This window comes from Ictalurus punctatus, chromosome 2 (genome assembly GCF_001660625.3).
Source record: "Ictalurus punctatus breed USDA103 chromosome 2, Coco_2.0, whole genome shotgun sequence".
Classification (NCBI taxonomy): domain Eukaryota; kingdom Metazoa; phylum Chordata; class Actinopteri; order Siluriformes; family Ictaluridae; genus Ictalurus; species Ictalurus punctatus.
The window spans coordinates 32,691,964-32,714,207 of NC_030417.2; the positions used below are offsets into that span (position 1 = coordinate 32,691,964).

The 22,244-nt window shown below is 47.7% G+C and overlaps 5 non-coding genes across 5 annotated transcripts; all 5 read left to right on the forward strand.

Moving 5' to 3' along the window:
• The first annotated feature begins 2,915 nt into the window (after positions 1 to 2,915).
• On the forward strand, positions 2,916 to 2,987 carry trnac-gca (transfer RNA cysteine (anticodon GCA)). Its single transcript has one exon. It is a non-coding gene; the product is annotated as a tRNA-Cys (tRNA).
• Positions 2,988 to 5,492: 2,505 nt separating this feature from the next.
• On the forward strand, positions 5,493 to 5,564 carry trnac-gca (transfer RNA cysteine (anticodon GCA)). Its single transcript has one exon. It is a non-coding gene; the product is annotated as a tRNA-Cys (tRNA).
• Positions 5,565 to 9,966: 4,402 nt separating this feature from the next.
• On the forward strand, positions 9,967 to 10,038 carry trnac-gca (transfer RNA cysteine (anticodon GCA)). Its single transcript has one exon. It is a non-coding gene; the product is annotated as a tRNA-Cys (tRNA).
• A 3,086-nt stretch (positions 10,039 to 13,124) lies between these two features.
• On the forward strand, positions 13,125 to 13,196 carry trnac-gca (transfer RNA cysteine (anticodon GCA)). The gene has a single exon. It is a non-coding gene; the product is annotated as a tRNA-Cys (tRNA).
• Positions 13,197 to 18,928: 5,732 nt separating this feature from the next.
• On the forward strand, positions 18,929 to 19,000 carry trnac-gca (transfer RNA cysteine (anticodon GCA)). Its single transcript has one exon. It is a non-coding gene; the product is annotated as a tRNA-Cys (tRNA).
• Positions 19,001 to 22,244: the final 3,244 nt, after the last annotated feature.

Consider the following 22,244-nt stretch of genomic DNA (forward strand, 5'->3'; position numbering starts at 1 on the left):
ACATGCCCACAGTGTAACAAGAAAACATTCCCCACGCCGTTACACCCACTCCACCGGCTTGGACTGTTGACACAAGGCAGGATGCGTCCATGGATTCATGCTGTTGGCGCCAATTCTGACACAAGCATCTGTGTGCCATTAGAAGAACCCGAAATTCATCGGTCATCAAAAACACCGCGTTCGTTCCCCTGTTTGGCTGAGCAGTGCTGATGAGCTTGTGCCCACTGCATCCGCGGCTTCTTGTAGGTAGGGCACTTTAATGCACAACAAGAGATTGGGGTTAAAATCTGTTTTCCCCCTGTCTAGTCAGCAACAATCCTCAAATAGCCTGTGGCTTTCAAGTGATGGTCGACTGGAATTAACATGCCCACAGTGTAACAACAAAATATCCCCCACGCCGTTACACCCCCTCCACCGGCTTGGACTGTTGACACAAGGCAGGATACGTCCATGGATTCATGCTGTTGGCGCCAATTCTGACACAAGCATCTGTGTGCCATTAGAAGAACCCGAAATTCATCGGTCATCAAAAACACCGCGTTCGTTCCCCTGTTCGGCTGAGTAGTGTTGATGAGCCTGTGCCCACAGCATCCGCGGCTTCTTGTTCTTGGCTGACGGAAGTACGAAGTATGTTTTCAGTGGTAGAGCATTTGACTGCAGATCAAGAGGTCCCTAGTTCAAATCTGGATGCCCCCTGTCTGGCTTTCTTCACTCTCCCTTTAAGTGGTTTATACTCTAGACCAGGAATATGCAGATTGAAATGACCAATAGCATGATGGATGTCAAACAATTCAGTATTGTATTCAGATCCTGAGATTGAGAACGGCAAGGGAGAGCAAAGAACCCGTTTCCATTTTCATGAAAACAGTTTGAGATGACTGTTCTTAGAGACGTGGTGCATTATAGTTTGGAAGTAGTAGTTGATGGGGTGAATTGTGGCACATAGTCTGCAACAATCCTCAAATAGCCTGTGGCTTTCAAGTGATGGTCGACTGGAATTAACATGCCCACAGTGTAACAAGAAAACATTCCCCACGCCGTTACACCCACTCCACCGGCTTGGACTGTTGACACAAGGCAGGATGCGTCCATGGATTCATGCTGTTGGCGCCAATTCTGAAACAAGCATCTGTGTGCCATTAGAAGAACCCGAAATTCATCGGTCATCAAAAACACCGCGTTCGTTCCCCTGTTTGGCTGAGCAGTGTTGATGAGCTTGTGCCCACTGCATCCGCGGCTTCTTGTAGGTAGGGCACTTTAATGCAGAACAAGAGATTGGGGTTAAAATCTGTTTTCCCCCTGTCTAGTCAGCAACTATCCTCAAATAGCCTGTGGCTTTCAAGTGATGGTCGACTGGAATTAACATGCCCACAGTGTAACAAGAAAACATTCCCCACGCCGTTACACCGACTCCACCGGCTTGGACTGTTGACACAAGGCAGGATGCGTCCATGGATTCATGCTGTTGGCGCCAATTCTGACACAAGCATCTGTGTGCCATTAGAAGAACCCGAAATTCATCGGTCATCAAAAACACCGCGTTCGTTCCCCTGTTTGGCTGAGCAGTGTTGATGAGCTTGTGCCCACTGCATCCGCGGCTTCTTGTAGGTAGGGCACTTTAATGCAGAACAAGAGATTGGGGTTAAAATCTGTTTTCCCCCTGTCTAGTCAGCAACAATCCTCAAATAGCCTGTGGCTTTCAAGTGATGGTCGACTGGAATTAACATGCCCACAGTGTAACAACAAAATATTCCCCACGCCGTTACACCCCCTCCACCGGTTTGGACTGTTGACACAAGGCAGGATACGTCCATGGATTCATGCTGTTGGCGCCAATTCTGACACAAGCATCTGTGTGCCATTAGAAGAACCCGAAATTCATCGGTCATCAAAAACACCGCGTTCGTTCCCCTGTTCGGCTGAGTAGTGTTGATGAGCCTGTGCCCACAGCATCCGCGGCTTCTTGTAGGTAGGGCACTTTAATGCAGAACAAGAGATTGGGGTTAAAATCTGTTTTCCCCCTGTCTAGTCAGCAACAATCCTCAAATAGCCTGTGGCTTTCAAGTGATGGTCGACTGGAATTAACATGCCCACAGTGTAACAACAAAACATTCCCCACGCCGTTACACCCCCTCCACCGGCTTGGACTGTTGATACAAGGCAGGATGCGTCCATGGATTCATGCTGTTGGCGCCAATTCTGACACAAGCATCTGTGTGCCATTAGAAGAACCCGAAATTCATCGGTCATCAAAAACACCGCCTTCGTTCCCCTGTTCGGCTGAGCAGTGTTGATGAGCCTGTGCCCACTGCATCCGCGGCTTCTTGTAGGTAGGGCACTTTAATGCAGAACAAGAGATTGGGGTTAAAATCTGTTTTCCCCCTGTCTAGTCAGCAACAATCCTCAAATAGCCTGTGTCTTTCAAGTGATGGTCGACTGGAATTAACATGCCCACAGTGTAACAACAAAATAGTCCCCACACCGTTACACCCCCTCCACCGGCTTGGACTGTTGACACAAGGCAGGATGCGTCCATGGATTCATGCTGTTGGCGCCAATTCTGACACAAGCATCTGTGTGCCATTAGAAGAACCCAAAATTCATCGGTCATCAAAAACACCGCGTTCGTTCCCCTGTTCGGCTGAGCAGTGTTGATGAGCTTGTGCCCACAGCATCCGCGGCTTCTTGTTCTTGGCCGACAGAAGTAGGAAGTATGTTTTTTGGGGGCATTGCTGTGCGGTAGGGCACTTTAATGCAGAACAAGATATTGGGGTTAAAATCTGTTTTCCCCCTGTCTGGCTCTTGTCTGTATTGAGGTACTCTTAGCTGTGACATGATTATAACTGGCTTTGATTGCATTACAAAGGACCATCCTATACAAAGCAAGCAGTGATGCTGCGCAGTGGAGTTAACGTGGGGGTATAGCTCAGTGGTAGAGCATTTGACTGCAGATCAAGTGGTCCCTAGTTCAAATCTGGGTGCCCCCTGTCTGGCTTTCTTCACTCTCCTTTTAAGTGATTTATACTCTAGACCAGGAATATGCAGATTGAAATGACCAATAGCATGATGGATGTCAAACAATTCAGTATTGTATTCAGATCCTGCGATTGAGAACGGCAAGGGAGAGCAAAGAACCCGTTTCCATTTTCATGAAAACAGTTTGAGATGACTGTTCATAGAGACGTGGTGCATTATAGTTAGGAAGTAGTCAGTAGTGGATGGGGTGAATTGTGGCACATAGTCTGCAAGAATCCTCAAATAGCCTGTGGCATTCAAGTGATGGTCGACTGGAATTAACATGCCCACAGTGTAACAAGAAAACATTCCCCACGCCGTTACACCCCCTCCACCGGCTTGGACTGTTGACACAAGGCAGGATGCGTCCATGGATTCATGCTGTTGGCGCCAATTCTGACACAAGCATCTGTGTGCCATTAGAAGAACCCGAAATTCATCGGTCATCAAAAACACCGCGTTCGTTCCCCAGTTCGGCTGAGCAGTGTTGATGAGCCTGTGCCCACAGCATCCGCGGCTTCTTGTTCTTGGCTGACAGAAGTAGGAAGTATGTTTTCAGTGGTAGAGCATTTGACTGCAGATCAAGAGGTGCCTAGTTCAAATCTGGGTGCCCCCTGTCTGGCTTTCTTCACTCTCCCTTTAAGTGGTTTATACTCTAGACCAGGAATATGCAGATTGAAATGACCAATAGCATGATGGATGTCAAACAATTCAGTATTGTATTCAGATCCTGAGATTGAGAACGGCAAGGGAGAGCAAAGAACTTGTTTCCATTTTCACGAAAACAGTTTGAGATGACTGTTCTTAGAGACGTGGTGCATTATAGTTAGGACGTAGTCAGTAGTTGATGGGGTGAATTGTGGCACATAGTCTGCAACAATCCTCAAATAGCCTGTGGCTTTCAATTGATGGTCGACTGGAATTAACATGCCCACAGTGTAACAAGAAAACATTCCCCACGCCGTTACACCCACTCCACCGGCTTGGACTGTTGACACAAGGCAGGATGCGTCCATGGATTCATGCTGTTGGCGCCAATTCTGACACAAGCATCTGTGTGCCATTAGAAGAACCCGAAATTCATCGGTCATCAAAAACACCGCGTTCGTTCCCCTGTTTGGCTGAGCAGTGTTGATGAGCTTGTGCCCACTGCATCCGCGGCTTCTTGTAGGTAGGGCACTTTAATGCAGAACAAGAGATTGGGGTTAAAATCTGTTTTCCCCCTGTCTAGTCAGCAACAATCCTCAAATAGCCTGTGGCTTTCAAGTGATGGTCGACTGGAATTAACATGCCCACAGTGTAACAACAAAATATTCCCCACGCCGTTACACCCCCTCCACCGGTTTGGACTGTTGACACAAGGCAGGATACGTCCATGGATTCATGCTGTTGGCGCCAATTCTGACACAAGCATCTGTGTGCCATTAGAAGAACCCGAAATTCATCGGTCATCAAAAACACCGCGTTCGTTCCCCTGTTCGGCTGAGTAGTGTTGATGAGCCTGTGCCCACAGCATCCGCGGCTTCTTGTAGGTAGGGCACTTTAATGCAGAACAAGAGATTGGGGTTAAAATCTGTTTTCCCCCTGTCTAGTCAGCAACAATCCTCAAATAGCCTGTGGCTTTCAAGTGATGGTCGACTGGAATTAACATGCCCACAGTGTAACAACAAAACATTCCCCACGCCGTTACACCCCCTCCACCGGCTTGGACTGTTGATACAAGGCAGGATGCGTCCATGGATTCATGCTGTTGGCGCCAATTCTGACACAAGCATCTGTGTGCCATTAGAAGAACCCGAAATTCATCGGTCATCAAAAACAACGCCTTCGTTCCCCTGTTCGGCTGAGCAGTGTTGATGAGCCTGTGCCCACTGCATCCGCGGCTTCTTGTAGGTAGGGCACTTTAATGCAGAACAAGAGATTGGGGTTAAAATCTGTTTTCCCCCTGTCTAGTCAGCAACAATCCTCAAATAGCCTGTGTCTTTCAAGTGATGGTCGACTGGAATTAACATGCCCACAGTGTAACAACAAAATATTCCCCACGCCGTTACACCCCCTCCACCGGCTTGGACTGTTGACACAAGGCAGGATGCGTCCATGGATTCATGCTGTTGGCGCCAATTCTGACACAAGCATCTGTGTGCCATTAGAAGAACCCAAAATTCATCGGTCATCAAAAACACCGCGTTCGTTCCCCTGTTCGGCTGAGCAGTGTTGATGAGCTTGTGCCCACAGCATCCGCGGCTTCTTGTTCTTGGCCGACAGAAGTAGGAAGTATGTTTTTTGGGGGCATTGCTGTGCGGTAGGGCACTTTAATGCAGAACAAGATATTGGGGTTAAAATCTGTTTTCCCCCTTTCTGGCTCTTGTCTGTATTGAGGTACTCTTAGCTGTGACATGATTATAACTGGCTTTGATTGCACTACAAAGGACCATCCTATACAAAGCAGCAGTGATGCTGCGCAGTGGAGTTAATGTGGGGGTATAGCTCAGTGGTAGAGCATTTGACTGCAGATCAAGAGGTCCCTAGTTCAAATCTGGGTGCCCCCTGTCTGGCTTTCTTCACTCTCCCTTTAAGTGATTTATACTCTAGACCAGGAATATGCAGATTGAAATGACCAATAGCATGATGGATGTCAAACAATTCAGTATTGTATTCAGATCCTGCGTTTGAGAACGGCAAGGGAGAGCAAAGAACCCGTTTCCATTTTCATGAAAACAGTTTGAGATGACTGTTCTTAGAGACGTGGTGCATTATAGTTAGGAAGTAGTCAGTAGTTGATGGGGTGAATTGTGGCACATAGTGTGCAAGAATCCTCAAATAGCCTGTGGCATTCAAGTGATGGTCGACTGGAATTAACATGCCCACAGTGTAACAAGAAAACATTCCCCATGCCGTTACACCCCCTCCACCGGCTTGGACTGTTGACACAAGGCAGGATGCGTCCATGGATTCATGCTGTTGGCGCCAATTCTGACACAAGCATCTGTGTGCCATTATATTAGAAGAACCCGAAATTCATCGGTCATCAAAAACACCGCGTTCGTTCCCCTGTTCGGCTGAGCAGTGTTGATGAGCCTGTGCCCACTGCATCCGCGGCTTCTTGTAGGTAGGGCACTTTAATGCAGAACAAGAGATTGGGGTTAAAATCTGGGGTTAAAATCCATTAGAAGAACCTGAAATTCATCGGTCATCAAAAACACCGCGTTCGTTCCCCTGTTCGGCTGAGCAGTGTTGATGAGCCTGTGCCCACTGCATCCGCGGCTTCTTGTAGGTAGGGCACTTTAATGCAGAACAAGATATTGGGGTTAAAATCTGTTTTCCCCCTGTCTAGTCAGCAACAATCCTCAAATAGCCTGTGTCTTTCAAGTGATGGTCGACTGGAATTAACATGCCCACAGTGTAACAACAAAATATTCCCCACGCCGTTACACCCCCTCCACCGGCTTGGACTGTTGACACAAGGCAGGATGCGTCCATGGATTCATGCTGTTGGCGCCAATTCTGACACAAGCATCTGTGTGCCATTAGAAGAACCCAAAATTCATCGGTCATCAAAAACACCGCGTTCGTTCCCCTGTTCGGCTGAGCAGTGTTGATGAGCTTGTGCCCACTGCATCCGCGGCTTCTTGTAGGTAGGGCACTTTAATGCAGAACAAGAGATTGGGGTTAAAATCTGTTTTCCCCCTGTCTAGTCAGCAACAATCCTCAAATAGCCTGTGGCTTTCAAGTGATGGTCGACTGGAATTAACATGCCCACAGTGTAACAACAAAATATCCCCCACGCCGTTACACCCCCTCCACCGGCTTGGACTGTTGACACAAGGCAGGATACGTCCATGGATTCATGCTGTTGGCGCCAATTCTGACACAAGCATCTGTGTGCCATTAGAAGAACCCGAAATTCATCGGTCATCAAAAACACCGCGTTCGTTCCCCTTTTCGGCTGAGTAGTGTTGATGAGCCTGTGCCCACAGCATCCGCGGCTTCTTGTTCTTGGCTGACAGAAGTAGGAAGTATGTTTTCAGTGGTAGAGCATTTGACTGCAGATCAAGAGGTCCCTAGTTCAAATCTGGATGCCCCCTGTCTGGCTTTCTTCACTCTCCCTTTAAGTGATTTATACTCTAGACCAGGAATATGCAGATTGAAATGACCAATAGCATGATGGATGTCAAACAGTTCAGTATTGTATTCAGATCCTGAGATTGAGAACGGCAAGGGAGAGCAAAGAACCCGTTTCCATTTTCATGAAAACAGTTTGAGATGACTGTTCTTAGAGACGTGGTGCATTATAGTTAGGAAGTAGTCAGTAGTTGATGGGGTGAATTGTGGCACATAGTCTGCAACTATCCTCAAATAGCCTGTGGCTTTCAAGTGATGGTCGACTGGAATTAACATGCCCACAGTGTAACAAGAAAACATTCCCCACGCCGTTACACCCACTCCACCGGCTTGGACTGTTGACACAAGGCAGGATGCGTCCATGGATTCATGCTGTTGGCGCCAATTCTGACACAAGCATCTGTGTGCCATTAGAAGAACCCGAAATTCATCGGTCATCAAAAACACCGCGTTCGTTCCCCTGTTCGGCTGAGCAGTGTTGATGAGCCTGTGCCCACTGCATCCGCGGCTTCTTGTAGGTAGGGCACTTTAATGCAGAACAAGAGATTGGGGTTAAAATCTGTTTTCCCCCTGTCTAGTCAGCAACAATCCTCAAATAGCCTGTGGCTTTCAAGTGATGGTCGACTGGAATTAACATGCCCACAGTGTAACAAGAAAACATTCCCCACGCCGTTACACCGACTCCACCGGCTTGGACTGTTGACACAAGGCAGGATGCGTCCATGGATTCATGCTGTTGGCGCCAATTCTGACACAAGCATCTGTGTGCTATTAGAAGAACCCGAAATTCATCGGTCATCAAAAACACCGCGTTCGTTCCCCTGTTCGGCTGAGCATTGTTGATGAGCCTGTGCCCACTGCATCCGCGGCTTCTTGTAGGTAGGGCACTTTAATGCAGAACAAGAGATTGGGGTTAAAATCTGTTTTCCCCCTGTCTAGTCAGCAACAATCCTCAAATAGCCTGTGGCTTTCAAGTGATGGTCGACTGGAATTAACATGCCCACAGTGTAACAACAAAATATCCCCCACGCCGTTACACCCCCTCCACCGGCTTGGACTGTTGACACAAGGCAGGATACGTCCATGGATTCATGCTGTTGGCGCCAATTCTGACACAAGCATCTGTGTGCCATTAGAAGAACCCGAAATTCATCGGTCATCAAAAACACCGCGTTCGTTCCCCTTTTCGGCTGAGTAGTGTTGATGAGCCTGTGCCCACAGCATCCGCGGCTTCTTGTTCTTGGCTGACAGAAGTAGGAAGTATGTTTTCAGTGGTAGAGCATTTGACTGCAGATCAAGAGGTCCCTAGTTCAAATCTGGATGCCCCCTGTCTGGCTTTCTTCACTCTCCCTTTAAGTGATTTATACTCTAGACCAGGAATATGCAGATTGAAATGACCAATAGCATGATGGATGTCAAACAGTTCAGTATTGTATTCAGATCCTGAGATTGAGAACGGCAAGGGAGAGCAAAGAACCCGTTTCCATTTTCATGAAAACAGTTTGAGATGACTGTTCTTAGAGACGTGGTGCATTATAGTTAGGAAGTAGTCAGTAGTTGATGGGGTGAATTGTGGCACATAGTCTGCAACTATCCTCAAATAGCCTGTGGCTTTCAATTGATGGTCGACTGGAATTAACATGCCCACAGTGTAACAAGAAAACATTCCCCACGCCGTTACACCGACTCCACCGGCTTGGACTGTTGACACAAGGCAGGATGCGTCCATGGATTCATGCTGTTGGCGCCAATTCTGACACAAGCATCTGTGTGCTATTAGAAGAACCCGAAATTCATCGGTCATCAAAAACACCGCGTTCGTTCCCCTGTTCGGCTGAGCATTGTTGATGAGCCTGTGCCCACTGCATCCGCGGCTTCTTGTAGGTAGGGCACTTTAATGCAGAACAAGAGATTGGGGTTAAAATCTGTTTTCCCCCTGTCTAGTCAGCAACAATCCTCAAATAGCCTGTGGCTTTCAAGTGATGGTCGACTGGAATTAACATGCCCACAGTGTAACAACAAAACATTCCCCACGCCGTTACACCCCCTCCACCGGCTTGGACTGTTGATACAAGGCAGGATGCGTCCATGGATTCATGCTGTTGGCGCCAATTCTGACACAAGCATCTGTGTGCCATTAGAAGAACCCGAAATTCATCGGTCATCAAAAACACCGCGTTCGTTCCCCTGTTCGGCTGAGCAGTGTTGATGAGCCTGTGCCCACTGCATCCGCGGCTTCTTGTAGGTAGGGCACTTTAATGCAGAACAAGAGATTGGGGTTAAAATCTGTTTTCCCCCTGTCTAGTCAGCAACAATCCTCAAATAGCCTGTGTCTTTCAAGTGATGGTCGACTGGAATTAACATGCCCACAGTGTAACAACAAAATATTCCCCACGCCGTTACACCCCCTCCACCGGCTTGGACTGTTGACACAAGGCAGGATGCGTCCATGGATTCATGCTGTTGGCGCCAATTCTGACACAAGCATCTGTGTGCCATTAGAAGAACCCAAAATTCATCGGTCATCAAAAACACCGCGTTCGTTCCCCTGTTCGGCTGAGCAGTGTTGATGAGCTTGTGCCCACAGCATCCGCGGCTTCTTGTTCTTGGCCGACAGAAGTAGGAAGTATGTTTTTTGGGGGCATTGCTGTGCGGTAGGGCACTTTAATGCAGAACAAGATATTGGGGTTAAAATCTGTTTTCCCCCTTTCTGGCTCTTGTCTGTATTGAGGTACTCTTAGCTGTGACATGATTATAACTGGCTTTGATTGCACTACAAAGGACCATCCTATACAAAGCAGCAGTGATGCTGCGCAGTGGAGTTAACGTGGGGGTATAGCTCAGTGGTAGAGCATTTGACTGCAGATCAAGAGGTCCCTAGTTCAAATCTGGGTGCCCCCTGTCTGGCTTTCTTCACTCTCCCTTTAAGTGATTTATACTCTAGACCAGGAATATGCAGATTGAAATGACCAATAGCATGATGGATGTCAAACAATTCAGTATTGTATTCAGATCCTGCGTTTGAGAACGGCAAGGGAGAGCAAAGAACCCGTTTCCATTTTCATGAAAACAGTTTGAGATGACTGTTCTTAGAGACGTGGTGCATTATAGTTAGGAAGTAGTCAGTAGTTGATGGGGTGAATTGTGGCACATAGTGTGCAAGAATCCTCAAATAGCCTGTGGCATTCAAGTGATGGTCGACTGGAATTAACATGCCCACAGTGTAACAAGAAAACATTCCCCATGCCGTTACACCCCCTCCACCGGCTTGGACTGTTGACACAAGGCAGGATGCGTCCATGGATTCATGCTGTTGGCGCCAATTCTGACACAAGCATCTGTGTGCCATTATATTAGAAGAACCCGAAATTCATCGGTCATCAAAAACACCGCGTTCGTTCCCCTGTTCGGCTGAGCAGTGTTGATGAGCCTGTGCCCACTGCATCCGCGGCTTCTTGTAGGTAGGGCACTTTAATGCAGAACAAGAGATTGGGGTTAAAATCTGGGGTTAAAATCCATTAGAAGAACCCGAAATTCATCGGTCATCAAAAACACCGCGTTCGTTCCCCTGTTCGGCTGAGCAGTGTTGATGAGCATGTGCCCACTGCATCCGCGGCTTCTTGTAGGTAGGGCACTTTAATGCAGAACAAGAGATTGGGGTTAAAATCTGTTTTCCCCCTGTCTAGTCAGCAACAATCCTCAAATAGCCTGTGTCTTTCAAGTGATGGTCGACTGGAATTAACATGCCCACAGTGTAACAACAAAATATTCCCCACGCCGTTACACCCCCTCCACCGGCTTGGACTGTTGACACAAGGCAGGATGCGTCCATGGATTCATGCTGTTGGCGCCAATTCTGACACAAGCATCTGTGTGCCATTAGAAGAACCCAAAATTCATCGGTCATCAAAAACACCGCGTTCGTTCCCCTGTTCGGCTGAGCAGTGTTGATGAGCTTGTGCCCACAGCATCCGCGGCTTCTTGTAGGTAGGGCACTTTAATGCAGAACAAGAGATTGGGGTTAAAATCTGTTTTCCCCCTGTCTAGTCAGCAACAATCCTCAAATAGCCTGTGTCTTTCAAGTGATGGTCGACTGGAATTAACATGCCCACAGTGTAACAACAAAATAGTCCCCACGCCGTTACACCCCCTCCACCGGCTTGGACTGTTGACACAAGGCAGGATGCGTCCATGGATTCATGCTGTTGGCGCCAATTCTGACACAAGCATCTGTGTGCCATTAGAAGAACCCAAAATTCATCGGTCATCAAAAACACCGCGTTCGTTCCCCTGTTCGGCTGAGCAGTGTTGATGAGCTTGTGCCCACAGCATCCGCGGCTTCTTGTTCTTGGCCGACAGAAGTAGGAAGTATGTTTTTTGGGGGCATTGCTGTGCGGTAGGGCACTTTAATGCAGAACAAGAGATTGGGGTTAAAATCTGTTTTCCCCCTGTCTAGTCAGCAACAATCCTCAAATAGCCTGTGTCTTTCAAGTGATGGTCGACTGGAATTAACATGCCCACAGTGTAACAACAAAATATTCCCCACGCCGTTACACCCCCTCCACCGGCTTGGACTGTTGACACAAGGCAGGATGCGTCCATGGATTCATGCTGTTGGCGCCAATTCTGACACAAGCATCTGTGTGCCATTAGAAGAACCCAAAATTCATCGGTCATCAAAAACACCGCGTTCGTTCCCCTGTTCGGCTGAGCAGTGTTGATGAGCTTGTGCCCACAGCATCCGCGGCTTCTTGTAGGTAGGGCACTTTAATGCAGAACAAGAGATTGGGGTTAAAATCTGTTTTCCCCCTGTCTAGTCAGCAACAATCCTCAAATAGCCTGTGTCTTTCAAGTGATGGTCGACTGGAATTAACATGCCCACAGTGTAACAACAAAATAGTCCCCACGCCGTTACACCCCCTCCACCGGCTTGGACTGTTGACACAAGGCAGGATGCGTCCATGGATTCATGCTGTTGGCGCCAATTCTGACACAAGCATCTGTGTGCCATTAGAAGAACCCAAAATTCATCGGTCATCAAAAACACCGCGTTCGTTCCCCTGTTCGGCTGAGCAGTGTTGATGAGCTTGTGCCCACAGCATCCGCGGCTTCTTGTAGGTAGGGCACTTTAATGCAGAACAAGAGATTGGGGTTAAAATCTGTTTTCCCCCTGTCTAGTCAGCAACAATCCTCAAATAGCCTGTGGCTTTCAAGTGATGGTCGACTGGAATTAACATGCCCACAGTGTAACAACAAAACATTCCCCACGCCGTTACACCCCCTCCACCGGCTTGGACTGTTGATACAAGGCAGGATGCGTCCATGGATTCATGCTGTTGGCGCCAATTCTGACACAAGCATCTGTGTGCCATTAGAAGAACCCGAAATTGCCCTTCTTGTAGGTAGGGCACTTTAATGCAGAACAAGAGATTGGGGTTAAAATCTGTTTTCCCCCTGTCTAGTCAGCAACAATCCTCAAATAGCCTGTGTCTTTCAAGTGATGGTCGACTGGAATTAACATGCCCACAGTGTAACAACAAAATAGTCCCCACACCGTTACACCCCCTCCACCGGCTTGGACTGTTGACACAAGGCAGGATGCGTCCATGGATTCATGCTGTTGGCGCCAATTCTGACACAAGCATCTGTGTGCCATTAGAAGAACCCAAAATTCATCGGTCATCAAAAACACCGCGTTCGTTCCCCTGTTCGGCTGAGCAGTGTTGATGAGCTTGTGCCCACAGCATCCGTGGCTTCTTGTTCTTGGCCGACAGAAGTAGGAAGTATGTTTTTTGGGGGCATTGCTGTGCGGTAGGGCACTTTAATGCAGAACAAGATATTGGGGTTAAAATCTGTTTTCCCCCTGTCTGGCTCTTGTCTGTATTGAGGTACTCTTAGCTGTGACATGATTATAACTGGCTTTGATTGCATTACAAAGGACCATCCTATACAAAGCATGCAGTGATGCTGCGCAGTGGAGTTCAAGTGGGGGTATAGCTCTGTGGTAGAGCATTTGACTGCAGATCAAGTGGTCCCTAGTTCAAATCTGGGTGCCCCCTGTCTGCCTTTCTTCACTCTCCCTTTAAGTGATTTATACTCTAGACCAGGAATATGCAGATTGAAATGACCAATAGCATGATGGATGTCAAACAATTCAGTATTGTATTCAGATCCTGCGATTGAGAACGGCAAGGGAGAGCAAAGAACCCGTTTCCATTTTCATGAAAACAGTTTGAGATGACTGTTCATAGAGACGTGGTGCATTATAGTTAGGAAGTAGTCAGTAGTTGATGGGGTGAATTGTGGCACATAGTCTGCAAGAATCCTCAAATAGCCTGTGGCAATCAAGTGATGGTCGACTGGAATTAACATGCCCACAGTGTAACAAGAAAACATTCCCCACGCCGTTACACCCCCTCCACCGGCTTGGACTGTTGACACAAGGCAGGATGCGTCCATGGATTCATGCTGTTGGCGCCAATTCTGACACAAGCATCTGTGTGCCATTAGAAGAACCCGAAATTCATCGGTCATCAAAAACACCGCGTTCGTTCCCCAGTTCGGCTGAGCAGTGTTGATGAGCCTGTGCCCACAGCATCCGCGGCTTCTTGTTCTTGGCTGACAGAAGTAGGAAGTATGTTTTCAGTGGTAGAGCATTTGACTGCAGATCAAGAGGTGCCTAGTCCAAATCTGGGTGCCCCCTGTCTGGCTTTCTTCACTCTCCCTTTAAGTGGTTTATACTCTAGACCAGGAATATGCAGATTGAAATGACCAATAGCATGATGGATGTCAAACAATTCAGTATTGTATTCAGATCCTGAGATTGAGAACGGCAAGGGAGAGCAAAGAACCTGTTTCCATTTTCACGAAAACAGTTTGAGATGACTGTTCTTAGAGACGTGGTGCATTATAGTTAGGACGTAGTCAGTAGTTGATGGGGTGAATTGTGGCACATAGTCTGCAACAATCCTCAAATAGCCTGTGGCTTTCAATTGATGGTCGACTGGAATTAACATGCCCACAGTGTAACAAGAAAACATTCCCCACGCCATTACACCCACTCCACCGGCTTGGACTGTTGACACAAGGCAGGATGCGTCCATGGATTCATGCTGTTGGCGCCAATTCTGACACAAGCATCTGTGTGCCATTAGAAGAACCCGAAATTCATCGGTCATCAAAAACACCGCGTTCGTTCCCCTGTTTGGCTGAGCAATGTTGATGAGCTTGTGCCCACTGCATCCGCGGCTTCTTGTAGGTAGGGCACTTTAATGCAGAACAAGAGATTGGGGTTAAAATCTGTTTTCCCCCTGTCTAGTCAGCAACAATCCTCAAATAGCCTGTGGCTTTCAAGTGATGGTCGACTGGAATTAACATGCCCACAGTGTAACAACAAAATATCCCCCAAGCCGTTACACCCCCTCCACCGGCTTGGACTGTTGACACAAGGCAGGATACGTCCATGGATTCATGCTGTTGGCGCCAATTCTGACACAAGCATCTGTGTGCCATTAGAAGAACCCGAAATTCATCGGTCATCAAAAACACCGCGTTCGTTCCCCTTTTCGGCTGAGTAGTGTTGATGAGCCTGTGCCCACAGCATCCGCGGCTTCTTGTTCTTGGCTGACAGAAGTAGGAAGTATGTTTTCAGTGGTAGAGCATTTGACTGCAGATCAAGAGGTCCCTAGTTCAAATCTGGATGCCCCCTGTCTGGCTTTCTTCACTCTCCCTTTAAGTGATTTATACTCTAGACCAGGAATATGCAGATTGAAATGACCAATAGCATGATGGATGTCAAACAGTTCAGTATTGTATTCAGATCCTGAGATTGAGAACGGCAAGGGAGAGCAAAGAACCCGTTTCCATTTTCATGAAAACAGTTTGAGATGACTGTTCTTAGAGACGTGGTGCATTATAGTTAGGAAGTAGTCAGTAGTTGATGGGGTGAATTGTGGCACATAGTCTGCAACTATCCTCAAATAGCCTGTGGCTTTCAAGTGATGGTCGACTGGAATTAACATGCCCACAGTGTAACAAGAAAACATTCCCCACGCCGTTACACCCACTCCACCGGCTTGGACTGTTGACACAAGGCAGGATGCGTCCATGGATTCATGCTGTTGGCGCCAATTCTGACACAAGCATCTGTGTGCCATTAGAAGAACCCGAAATTCATCGGTCATCAAAAACACCGCGTTCGTTCCCCTGTTCGGCTGAGCAGTGTTGATGAGCCTGTGCCCACTGCATCCGCGGCTTCTTGTAGGTAGGGCACTTTAATGCAGAACAAGAGATTGGGGTTAAAATCTGTTTTCCCCCTGTCTAGTCAGCAACAATCCTCAAATAGCCTGTGGCTTTCAAGTGATGGTCGACTGGAATTAACATGCCCACAGTGTAACAAGAAAACATTCCCCACGCCGTTACACCGACTCCACCGGCTTGGACTGTTGACACAAGGCAGGATGCGTCCATGGATTCATGCTGTTGGCGCCAATTCTGACACAAGCATCTGTGTGCCATTAGAAGAACCCGAAATTCATCGGTCATCAAAAACACCGCGTTCGTTCCCCTGTTCGGCTGAGCAGTGTTGATGAGCCTGTGCCCACTGCATCCGCGGCTTCTTGTAGGTAGGGCACTTTAATGCAGAACAAGAGATTGGGGTTAAAATCTGGGGTTAAAATCCATTAGAAGAACCCGAAATTCATCGGTCATCAAAAACACCGCGTTCGTTCCCCTGTTCGGCTGAGCAGTGTTGATGAGCCTGTGCCCACTGCATCCGCGGCTTCTTGTAGGTAGGGCACTTTAATGCAGAACAAGAGATTGGGGTTAAAATCTGTTTTCCCCCTGTCTAGTCAGCAACAATCCTCAAATAGCCTGTGGCTTTCAAGTGATGGTCGACTGGAATTAACATGCCCACAGTGTAACAACAAAATAGTCCCCATGCCGTTACACCCCCTCCACCGGCTTGGACTGTTGACACAAGGCAGGATGCGTCCATGGATTCATGCTGTTGGCGCCAATTCTGACACAAGCATCTGTGTGCCATTAGAAGAACCCGAAATTCATCGGTCATCAAAAACACCGCGTTCGTTCCCCTGTTCGGCTGAGCAGTGTTGATGAGCCTGTGCCCACTGCATCCGCGGCTTCTTGTAGGTAGGGCACTTTAATGCAGAACAAGAGATTGGGGTTAAAATCTGGGGTTAAAATCCATTAGAAGAACCCGAAATTCATCGGTCATCAAAAACACCGCGTTCGTTCCCCTGTTCGGCTGAGCAGTGTTGATGAGCCTGTGCCCACTGCATCCGCGGCTTCTTGTAGGTAGGGCACTTTAATGCAGAACAAGAGATTGGGGTTAAAATCTGTTTTCCCCCTGTCTAGTCAGCAACAATCCTCAAATAGCCTGTGGCTTTCAATTGATGGTCGACTGGAATTAACATGCCCACAGTGTAACAAGAAAACATTCCCCACGCCATTACACCCACTCCACCGGCTTGGACTGTTGACACAAGGCAGGATGCGTCCATGGATTCATGCTGTTGGCGCCAATTCTGACACAAGCATCTGTGTGCCATTAGAAGAACCCGAAATTCATCGGTCATCAAAAACACCGCGTTCGTTCCCCTGTTTGGCTGAGCAGTGTTGATGAGCTTGTGCCCACTGCATCCGCGGCTTCTTGTAGGTAGGGCACTTTAATGCAGAACAAGAGATTGGGGTTAAAATCTGTTTTCCCCCTGTCTAGTCAGCAACAATCCTCAAATAGCCTGTGGCTTTCAAGTGATGGTCGACTGGAATTAACATGCCCACAGTGTAACAACAAAATATCCCCCAAGCCGTTACACCCCCTCCACCGGCTTGGACTGTTGACACAAGGCAGGATACGTCCATGGATTCATGCTGTTGGCGCCAATTCTGACACAAGCATCTGTGTGCCATTAGAAGAACCCGAAATTCATCGGTCATCAAAAACACCGCGTTCGTTCCCCTTTTCGGCTGAGTAGTGTTGATGAGCCTGTGCCCACAGCATCCGCGGCTTCTTGTTCTTGGCTGACAGAAGTAGGAAGTATGTTTTCAGTGGTAGAGCATTTGACTGCAGATCAAGAGGTCCCTAGTTCAAATCTGGATGCCCCCTGTCTGGCTTTCTTCACTCTCCCTTTAAGTGATTTATACTCTAGACCAGGAATATGCAGATTGAAATGACCAATAGCATGATGGATGTCAAACAGTTCAGTATTGTATTCAGATCCTGAGATTGAGAACGGCAAGGGAGAGCAAAGAACCCGTTTCCATTTTCATGAAAACAGTTTGAGATGACTGTTCTTAGAGACGTGGTGCATTATAGTTAGGAAGTAGTCAGTAGTTGATGGGGTGAATTGTGGCACATAGTCTGCAACTATCCTCAAATAGCCTGTGGCTTTCAAGTGATGGTCGACTGGAATTAACATGCCCACAGTGTAACAAGAAAACATTCCCCACGCCGTTACACCCACTCCACCGGCTTGGACTGTTGACACAAGGCAGGATGCGTCCATGGATTCATGCTGTTGGCGCCAATTCTGACACAAGCATCTGTGTGCCATTAGAAGAACCCGAAATTCATCGGTCATCAAAAACACCGCGTTCGTTCCCCTGTTCGGCTGAGCAGTGTTGATGAGCCTGTGCCCACTGCATCCGCGGCTTCTTGTAGGTAGGGCACTTTAATGCAGAACAAGAGATTGGGGTTAAAATCTGTTTTCCCCCTGTCTAGTCAGCAACAATCCTCAAATAGCCTGTGGCTTTCAAGTGATGGTCGACTGGAATTAACATGCCCACAGTGTAACAAGAAAACATTCCCCACGCCGTTACACCGACTCCACCGGCTTGGACTGTTGACACAAGGCAGGATGCGTCCATGGATTCATGCTGTTGGCGCCAATTCTGACACAAGCATCTGTGTGCCATTAGAAGAACCCGAAATTCATCGGTCATCAAAAACACCGCGTTCGTTCCCCTGTTCGGCTGAGCAGTGTTGATGAGCCTGTGCCCACTGCATCCGCGGCTTCTTGTAGGTAGGGCACTTTAATGCAGAACAAGAGATTGGGGTTAAAATCTGGGGTTAAAATCCATTAGAAGAACCCGAAATTCATCGGTCATCAAAAACACCGCGTTCGTTCCCCTGTTCGGCTGAGCAGTGTTGATGAGCCTGTGCCCACTGCATCCGCGGCTTCTTGTAGGTAGGGCACTTTAATGCAGAACAAGAGATTGGGGTTAAAATCTGTTTTCCCCCTGTGTAGTCAGCAACAGTCCTCAAATAGCCTGTGTCTTTCAAGTGATGGTCGACTGGAATTAACATGCCCACAGTGTAACAACAAAATAGTCCCCACGCCGTTACACCCCCTCCACCGGCTTGGACTGTTGACACAAGGCGGGATGCGTCCATGGATTCATGCTGTTGGCGCCAATTCTGACACAAGCATCTGTGTGCCATTAGAAGAACCCAAAATTCATCGGTCATCAAAAACACCGCGTTCGTTCCCCTGTTCGGCTGAGAAGTGTTGATGAGCCTGTGCCCACAGCATCCGCGGCTTCCTATTCTTGGCCGACAGAAGTAGGAAGTATGTTTTTTGGGGGCATTGCTGTGCGGTAGGGCACTTTAATGCAGAACAAGAGATTGGGGTTAAAATCTGTTTTCCCCCTGTCTGGCTCTTGTCTGTATTGAGGTACCCTTAGCTGTGACATGATTATAACTGGCTATGATTGCGTTACAAAGGTCCATCCTATACAAAGCAGCAGTGATGCTGTGCAGTTTAGTTAACGTGGGGGTATAGCTCAGTGGTAGAGCATTTGACTGCAGATCAAGAGGTCCCTAGTTCAAATCTGGGTGCCCCCTGTCTGGTTTTCTTCACTCTCCCTTTAAGTGATTTATACTCTAGACCAGGAATATGCAGATTGAAATGACCAATAGCATGATGGATGTCAAACAATTCAGTGTTGTATTCAGATCCTGAGATTGAGAACGGCAAGGGAGAGCAAAGAACCTGTTTCCATTTTCACGAAAACAGTTTGAGTTGACTGTTCTTAGAGACGTGGTGCATTATAGTTAGGAAGTAGTCAGTAGTTGATGGGGTGAATTGTGGCACATAGTCTGCAACAATCCTCAAATAGCCTGTGGCTTTCAATTGATGGTCGACTGGAATTAACATGCCCACAGTGTAACAAGAAAACATTCCCCACGCCGTTACACCCACTCCACCGGCTTGGACTGTTGACACAAGGCAGGATGCGTCCATGGATTCATGCTGTTGGCGCCAATTCTGATACAAGCATCTGTGTGCCATTAGAAGAACCCGAAATTCATCGGTCATCAAAAACACCGCGTTCGTTCCCCTGTTCGGCTGAGCAGTGTTGATGAGCCTGTTCCCACAGCATCCGCGGCTTCTTGTTCTTGGCTGACAGAAGTAGGAAGTATGTTTTCAGTGGTAGAGCATTTGACTGCAGATCAAGAGGTCCCTAGTTCAAATCTGGGTGCCCCCTGTCTGGCTTTCTTCACTCTCCCTTTAAGTGATTTATACTCTAGACCAGGAATATGCAGATTGAAATGTCCAACAGCATGATGGATGTCAAACAATTCAGTATTGTATTCAGATCCTGAGATTGAGAACAGCAAGGTAGAGCAACGAACCCGTTTCCATTTTCATGAAAACAGTTTGAGATGACTGTTCTTAGAGACGTGGTGCATTATACTTAGGAAGTAGTCAGTAGTTGATGGGGTGAATTGTGGCACATAGTCTGCAACAATCCTCAAATAGCCTGTGGCTTTCAAGTGATGGTCGACTGGAATTAACATGCCCACAGTGTAACAAGAAAACATTCCCCACGCCATTACACCCACTCCACCGGCTTGGACTGTTGACACAAGGCAGGATGCGTCCATGGATTCATGCTGTTGGCGCCAATTCTGACACAAGCATCTGTGTGCCATTAGAAGAACCCGAAATTCATCGGTCATCAAAAACACCGCGTTCGTTCCCCTGTTCGGCTGAGCAGTGTTGATGAGCCTGTGCCCACTGCATCCGCGGCTTCTTGTAGGTAGGGCACTTTAATGCAGAACAAGAGATTGGGGTTAAAATCTGTTTTCCCCCTGTCTAGTCAGCAACAATCCTCAAATAGCCTGTGGCTTTCAAGTGATGGTCGGCTGGAATTAACATGCCCACAGTGTAACAACAAAACATTCCCCACGCCGTTACACCCCCTCCACCGGCTTGGACTTTTGACACAAGGCAGGATGCGTCCATGGATTCATGCTGTTGGCGGCAATTCTGACACAAGCATCAGTGTGCCATCAGAAGAACCCGAAATTCATCGGTCATCAAAAACACCGCGTTCGTTCCCCTGTTCGGCTGAGCAGTGTTGATGAGCCTGTGCCCACTGCATCCGCGGCTTCTTGTTCTTGGCTGACAGAAGTAGGAAGTATGTTTTCAGTGGTAGAGTATTTGACTGCAGATCAAGAGGTCCCTAGTTCAAATCTGGGTGCCCCCTGTCTGGCTTTCTTCACTCTCCCTTTAAGTGATTTATACTCTAGACCAGGAATATGCAGATTGAAATGACCAATAGCATGATGGATGTCAAACAATTCAGTATTGTATTCAGATCCTGAGATTGAGAACGGCAAGGGAGAGCAAAGAACCTGTTTCCATTTTCACGAAAACAGTTTGAGATGACTGTTCTTAGAGACGTGGTGCATTATAGTTAGGAAGTAGTCAGTAGTTGATTGGGTGAATTGTGGCACATAGTCTGCAACAATCCTCAAATAGCCTGTGGCTTTCAATTGATGGTCGACTGGAATTAACATGCCCACAGTGTAACAACAAAATATTCCCCACGCCGTTCCACCCCCTCCACCGGCTTGGACTGTTGACACAAGGCAGGATGCGTCCATGGATTCATGCTGTTGGCGCCAATTCTGACACAAGCATCTGTGTGCCATTATAAGAACCCGAAATTCATCGGTCATCAAAAACACCGCGTTCGTTCCCCTGTTCGGCTGAGCAGTGTTGATGAGCCTGTGCCCACAGCATCCGCGGCTTCTTGTTCTTGGCTGACAGAAGTAGGAAGTATGTTTTCAGTGGTAGAGCATTTGACTGCATATCAAGAGGTCCCTAGTTCAAATCTGGGTGCCCCCTGTCTGGCTTTCTTCACTCTCCCTTTAAGTGATTTATACTCTAGACCAGGAATATGCAGATTGAAATGACCAACAGCATGATGGATGTCAAACAACTCAGTATTGTATTCAGATCCTGAGATTGAGAACAGCAAGGTAGAGCAAAGAACCCGTTTCCATTTTCATGAAAACAGTTTGAGATGACTGTTCTTAGAGACGTGGTGCATTATAGTTAGGAAGTAGTCAGTAGTTGATGGGGTGAATTGTGGCACATAGTCTGCAACAATCCTCAAATAGCCTGTGGCTTTCAAGTGATGGTCGACTGGAATTAACATGCCCACAGTGTAACAAGAAAACATTCCCCACGCTGTTACACCCACTCCACCGGCTTGGACTGTTGACACAAGGCAGGATGCGTCCATGGATTCATGCTGTTGGCGCCAATTCTGACACAAGCATCTGTGTGCCATTAGAAGAACCTGAAATTCATCGGTCATCAAAAACACCGCGTTCGTTCCCCTGTTCGGCTGAGCAGTGTTGATGAGCCTGTGCCCACTGCATCCGTGGCTTCTTGTAGGTAGGGCACTTTAATGCAGAACAAGAGATTGGGGTTAAAATCTGTTTTCCCCCTGTCTAGTCAGCAACAATCCTCAAATAGCCTGTGGCTTTCAAGTGATGGTCGACTGGAATTAACATGCCCACAGTGTAACAACAAAATATTCCCCACGCCGTTACACCCCCTCCACCGGCTTGGACTGTTGACACAAGGCAGGATACGTCCATGGATTCATGCTGTTGGCGCCAATTCTGACACAAGCATCTGTGTGCCATTAGAAGAACCCGAAATTCATCGGTCATCAAAAACACCGCGTTCGTTCCCCTGTTCGGCTGAGCAGTGTTGATGAGCCTGTGCCCACAGCATCCGCGGCTTCTTGTTCTTGGCTGACAGAAGTAGGAAGTATGTTTTCAGTGG